At 39.7% G+C, this 6,816-nt stretch overlaps 1 pseudogene; it reads left to right on the top strand.

Annotated features, from left to right (window-relative positions):
* The first annotated feature begins 5,981 nt into the window (after positions 1-5,981).
* On the top strand, positions 5,982-6,367 carry LOC124091371 (protein LLP homolog; annotated as a pseudogene).
* The last annotated feature ends 449 nt before the right edge of the window (positions 6,368-6,816 follow it).

The raw sequence follows: 6,816 nt of genomic DNA on the forward strand, positions 1-6,816 counted from the left end.
AAATAATATGAACAATTTACCAGATAAAACATAAAGATGACAAATAAGCAAAGGACAAAGATGCTCTGATTTATATGTCACCAAGGAAATACAAATTACAACAACCGTGAGATACCATCACACACCTGTAAGAATGACCAAACTGGGGAATTCTGACACCACCACATGCCAGCAAAGACAAGGGGCAACAGGGACTCGCATTCCCTGGGGAAGCCTGTTTAGCAGATTCTTTACAAGGCTAACTACTGTCTTATCATATGATGTAGCACATGTGCTCCAGGCATTGACCTAAATAAAGGAGTTGAAAACGTGTCTACCCGAAAAATTATACACCAATCCTTATAGCAGCTATATTCTTAATTGCTGAGCCTGAAAACAAGCCAACAACCAAGATATTGTTCAGTAGGTGAATGCATAAACAAACTGTGATGCGTCCAGACAATTGAATATTATTCACTGTTACAAAGAAATGAGCTGGTATGGTGGCATACACTTGTCATCACAGGGACTCGGGAGGATGAGGGACATCTCAAGTTCAAGTCCAACCTCAGCAACTTAGCAAGACCTTGTCTCAAAATAAAAATTGAAAAGGGCTGGGGATAAAGCTCAGTAGCTCAGTGGTAAAGCCCCCTGCGTTTAATCCCCAGGGTGGGCAGGGAGGAGAAAGGAAAAGAAGGAGAGAAGCTTTCAAGCCTCAAACATCATGAAGAAAAATTCAGCGCTTATTACTTAGTGAAAGAAGCCAGTCTGGAAAAGGCTGCATATTATATCATTCTAATTACATGACATTCCGGAAAAAGCAAAAGTAGAGAGACAGTAAAAGATCCGTGGTTTCCAGGGCAGGGGGAGAGGGGGGGATAATAAAGCACATGGGGATTTTTAGGGCAATAAAATTATTCTGTCTGATGCTACAATGGAGGATACATGTCATCAGGCATTTGTCAAAACCCATAAAATGTACTACATCAAGAGTGAACCCTTGTCTCAACCATGGGGGGAATTAGTCTTCATTCATCTTTCATATTCATCCATTCAACACTGTAAGGCATTTATGCAAGCTCACCGAGCAGTGTGGTTCACCATTCTTGATTCACAGCCCTTTGATACTGTCATTTAAAAGGCCCAAATAAATTTCATACTAAGCTTAAAGATAAACTGAAGAAAATGGCTACTTGGAGGGGGGTATAGGAGATTGAACTCAGGGGCTCTTGACCACTGAGCCACATTCCCAGCCCTATTTTGTATTTTATTTAAAGGCAGGGTCTCACTGAGTTGCTTGGTGCTTCATTTTTGCTGAGGCTGACTTTGAACTCGCGATCCTCCTGCCTCAGCCTCCAGAGCTTTTCTTTTTGTCTAACAATCCCACAAAATGGACATTACCCCAAGTTGTTAAGTATTCTTTTGTAATATGAGTTTTGGGCACTTGCAAACAATTTAATCCTACATGTTCAGTGTCATATTTAGTGATTATTTTAGGTGCGCTAGATAACTACTAAGTAGAAATACAAATAGCTGCATCCTCTGTGCGATGATTCCTTTGGTGTGCACACTCTGTGGGATCTAGGACTCCTGAGTAACGTGGCCGGTGCAACCCATGTTTGTTTGGTGGACAAGAACCCAATGTTTTAGACTTGTCACTTGGAATAAATGTAGTCCAAAGAATAAATTAGTGATCCATAATTTATTTAACAATCCATCAATTATTGTATGGAAGTAGTGGACAGTGTTTTGCTATTATAAACAACTCTACAGTAAACATCAATGTCAATTACTCTGTGCTCAAATTCAAGATTAAATTTCTTGAGATAAACCCAGGAAGACAAAACTGCTCAATCAAGGAGAATCGTCGTACTTCTGTTGTTCATTTACAAACTCATAAATTCAATGTGTATCACTCGTTAAAATTCTGAACATAAGATTTATTTTTGAGATAGTTCTATCTTCTAAATAGGCCAGTTGATTCACTCTTGTGCTGAATATTGAGGAGATATCAAATGATGCAAAAGTGAAAGCAATGGTTAAATATTAATAGGCAGGAACTGGAACGTAAGTTACTCATCACTTCAAGGGCATCAGACTAGGAGTCAGGAGAACTTCAGCCTCCACCAACAGAAGCTGATGAGAAGAGATCCCTGCCCGCCTCTCATCATTTTCTCCCATGTCCCATTCCTTGTAGCATGCATCACTGCGTCCCCAAAATGTCTTGCTCACTCACTCATTGGTTCATTCTGTAAGCTAATGTCCATGTGCCTGTAGCCTTCCTCATTTCTGTATTTTTTAATGTCTAATAAATTCTGCTTTAAAATGGTTATGTATTGGAAGGAAAGATAGGGGGAAAGTGTGCACGTGTGTATGTGTCTGTACATGTACTTACAAATAGGTACACATGATAATAGTGTAAATAGTTCACAACTTCCTCAAATGGTGATAGAAATAACATTTGATTATATTATTCCATGCTGAAAGTCTAAAACACCAGGTTTCCATGCACCAACCATGTATTGCACAAGCCGCAGTTACCCAGGGTTCCTAGATGACCACAGAACACACACACCAACGGACTGTCCCACTAAGGATGCCAATCATTTGTTTAGCTATGTAGTAGTTATCTCAAGCACATATGACAAGCAACTAAATGTGACCTTGGAACATTTTTTGAATAGTGACTGTTAGGGTTTAAATATAAGGTGTTCCCCAAAAGCTCATGTGTGAGACAATGTAAGAATTTTTAGAAGTGAAGTGATTAGATTATGAGAGTTTTGACCTAATCAGGGTATTAATCCACTGATGTGGATTAACCGGGTGGTAACTGAAAGCAGGTGGGGCTGGAGGAGATAGGTCACTGGGGCATGCCTTTGGGGTTTATATGTTGTCCCTAATGAACAGAGCTCTCTCTTTGCTTTGATATTGTCATGTCCTGAACTGCCTTCCTTCATCATGCCTTTCCACCATGATGTGCTGACTCACCTTGGGCCCAGAGCAATGGAGTCCGCCATCTGTGAACTGAGACCTCTAAAACTATGAGCCCCAAATAAACTTTCCATCCTCTACATTGCTCTTGTCAGGACTTTTGGTCACAGTGACCAAAAAAAGCTGACCAGTAACTCACAAATGTCATTTTTCAGTCCTCAATAAAATGATATTTTTAAAATGATATTAAAGTTTAAGAGTAATCAGTATTAGCTCTAGTCATCTGAGCCCACCAGTCTCTAAGGTTCTTCAGGAAGATTCTGACTGGACAAAGTCAGGGTCATATCTTCAGATGTTATCCTTGGGTCTAATGCAATGAAAGAAATGGGAATACCCACTGCCTGGGGAAAAGAAAGTCAGGAGAAAACGTATCTACACAAACGTTGGAGCAGTGGAGGTAAGAAAGTCCACTGGAGCTCAGAGTTGCCACTCTATAAAAACTGATGCAGGGAGACCCCAGACTTCTTCAAATGGATATGTAAGCAGGAGCCAAATAAAGTTAAAAAAAAAAATCTATTTTAATCCTAAGTAGAAAAATCTGGCGTTGTTCTTTAAACATTCCCTACCAAACAGCCATGATGGGTGTAAAATTTAAGGGGTGCCAAAAAAAATTGTTTTTAAGTAATCAAGACAATATTTAAAAGTAATATTTTTAAAATGAAAATTAATGGCAAAATAAAAAACATGATGGACAAAATATTAACATTGTTAATAAAAATAAGAATACTCATTTTGTTCATTTTTTTAATATTTTATTAAAATATTCTTTAACTAGATTGCTAGGTTTTTTGCCCAAGGCAGATGCCTCACTCTTCCCACCCTGGTCCCAACCCTCAAGGAAACCAAGTCTCAGCTAAGAGTCAAAAGCTATTCTGTCCCAGACAAAGAGGAAGAGTGTGGACAAAGCAGCCCCTTCGTATAGCCCTGGGAATGTCTCAGGTCCAAATGTTCTTCCGCCACACAGCAGAGGAAATTCTGAGATTGCCCAGATCTAGTGAATAAAAACGTATCACACACAGTTCAATTTGAATTTCAAAAAACAAGAAATATTTTTTAGCATACGTATATCCCAAGCAATATTTGGGACATACTTACACTTTTAAAAAGCTGTGTGTTATTTATTTGAAATTCAAATTGAATACAGCATGCTGGATTTTATCTGGCATCCTCCACTCCACCCCCAGGAAGCCTACCTAAGCCCAGACAAGAGTGTTTATCTATCCCCTCCCAGAGAGATGGTCACTGAAGACTAATAGCAAGAACAAAAGAAATAAAAAAATAAGAAGTGAACTGAAAGCCAGACCAACGTAGAAAGAATGTTATAGAACATCTGCTAATGGAGACCAAGGGAGATTTCCCATAAAAACAAGAAAATTTAATGTAATTTGCAAAAGCTTCCCTTGTGCTAATTTGTTAACAGGTCTTGTAGAGACACAGAACCAAATGCATTTTCCTCCGCTTCTTTTTTTTTTTCCTTATTTTATGCAAATCAAAGCCATCCCTCCTGAGATACTGAAAATAGTGAGACTGGGTTGTGTCCCACAGGCTATGACCAGGTTCGTGAATAGACTATGTCAATCAAACTTAGCTTCTTTTTCCCAATAATACTGATTGTTTGGTCAGCCTACTACACCTGTCACTTCTATTCACAGTCTGTGTGCGTCGCCTTGGCTGTCAGGCTACAGGTTGCTTCAGACCCACTACCAATGGGGGTTGGTCTGCGATGGGCATCTGTGTGGTTTCACTGGTTCTTGGGATCTCAGGCAGGAGGCAGGAGGCAGGAGCATCACAACCCCCTACAGGAAATCTGCCCTCACAGGCCCTCTCTGGTGCTGAAGGAGGACACAGTTTTTCTCCCCTCCTCCATGTTAGAGAACAGGCTGTCATCCAGCTGAATCAGAAGGAAGGCAGGAATGGTTTCCATCTGAACATCATAATGGTGCAAACAATCAAGCCTCTTCTATCTTCACCCAAACTGGGCTCTTGCTTCACACGGTATTGCACACAGCAGCCCTTGGAAATTGTCTTCTACTTCCCAAAAAGATGAATCTTGCCAATTGCTGTAGTTCGGATCAAAAATGTCCCCCAAAGGCCATGTTTAAGGGCTTGGTCTCCAGCCCAAGGTATCACTGGGAGGTGGCAGATCCCTTAAAAAGTGGGAGCTGGTGGGAAGCTTTAGGTCATTGGAGCCAGGCCCTTGAAAGGGATTCTAACACTCTGTTCTCTTTGTCTTTTTCAATTCTGGCCATAAGGTGAGGGCTTCCTTGGCCCCAGGGTTCCCATCATGATATGTTACCCTGTTACAAGCCCAAAAGCAATGGGCAACCCACCTCAGACTGAACATTCCAAAACAGTGAGGCTCAATAAACCTTTCTTCTTTTTAAGTTGACATCAAGTGTTTTGTTAGAGTAACAGCTGACTAACACAGGGATATAAATTTAAGGTGAAAACATCTGTCCCACCCAGTAATGTTTCTCTTTTCATTTTTCCTGTGCATTTTTTCTTTGTTACAAAATTGCATTCCTTTTTTAAACTTTATATTATTTATTTATTTTTTAATGTGGTGCTGAGGATCGAACCCAGCGTCTCTCATGTGCTAGTAGAGCACTCTACTGCTGAGCCACCACCCCAGCTCACATTCAATTTTCATATATAATTTTCTTCCTGTTTACATTCTTCTCTTTTAAACTGAAAAAAGTAAACAGTTAAAGGGGAGAGACTACGTCATCCATGAACTGGCTGCTGTATGTTTATGTCTTGAATACCTGTCCACTTGCAGAGGTTGCTTAGATAGACAGAAATATCATCTCCAAGTAGGAACTTTAATTTAACTTTTCAAACATAGCTGACAGCATTCTGACTGGGGAGACCTAATCTAACTGAATGACCAAAATATAAAATTGATCCTTAATAAAAAGAGAAAGGAAATCCATGCTTAGGAAAGTAAGATGACATTACTATTAAGAGACTATGGGGTGGCGTGCTGCTTGCAAAACGTGATCTTGTAAAAGATGGCTAAAAGCTTACAGAGTAAGTGGAAAAGGAAGATGCGGGCTGAAAAGAGGAAAAAAGAATGCTCCGAAAGAGCTCAACAGACTTAAAAGTATTCTCAGTCGGCAGTGATGTTTTAATGAAAGATGTTGAAGAAATAGCAACTGTGTTGGTACCTAAACATTGCCAAGAGAAAACAGTGTGTGGTGAATGATGAAAAAGACGACATGAAAATGGAGACTGAAATTAAGAGAAACAAAAAGACTCTTCTAGACCAGCATGGACAGTACCTGAGCGGATGAACCAGAGGCAAAGAAAAAGACTGAAGGCAAAGCCAGAAAAAGGAAAGGGGAAGAGCAAAGCAAAAGCAGCGAAGGGTTTGGCCTGGAAGACTCTTAAAACCTGAAAAATTCTACATGGGACAGATGTTTGATTGGAGAATATATACATTGATTTTTGACTCTCACTAAATGAAAACTATTCATTTTCATATTTTAAGTTGACTTTTTGTCTTCAATTCAACCCCTCAAGTTTGTTTTGGGAACTTGAATAAAGTATTTTCTTTGGTAAATGAAAGGTATATTGATGTTTTAATTGGATGTCACTCAATATCTATATACTATAAGACATCAAAATTCTGTCAAGAATTAATATGGTTGACCAGGTGTGTTGGAACACACATGTGATCCCAGCAGCTCAGGAGATTTAGGCAGGTGGATCACAAGTTCAAAGACAGCCTCAGCAACTTAGCAAGTTCCTAAGCAACTGAGATCATATCTCAAAAAATAAAAAGGTTTGGGGTGTGGCTTAGTGGTTGAGTGCCCCTAAATTCAATCCCTGGTACAAAAAAAAGAT

Source organism: Marmota monax, unplaced genomic scaffold, assembly GCF_021218885.2.
Source record: "Marmota monax isolate L192 unplaced genomic scaffold, Marmota_monax_Labrador192_F-V1.1 WCK01_AAM20220418_F8-fsc00072, whole genome shotgun sequence".
Lineage (NCBI taxonomy): Eukaryota > Metazoa > Chordata > Mammalia > Rodentia > Sciuridae > Marmota > Marmota monax.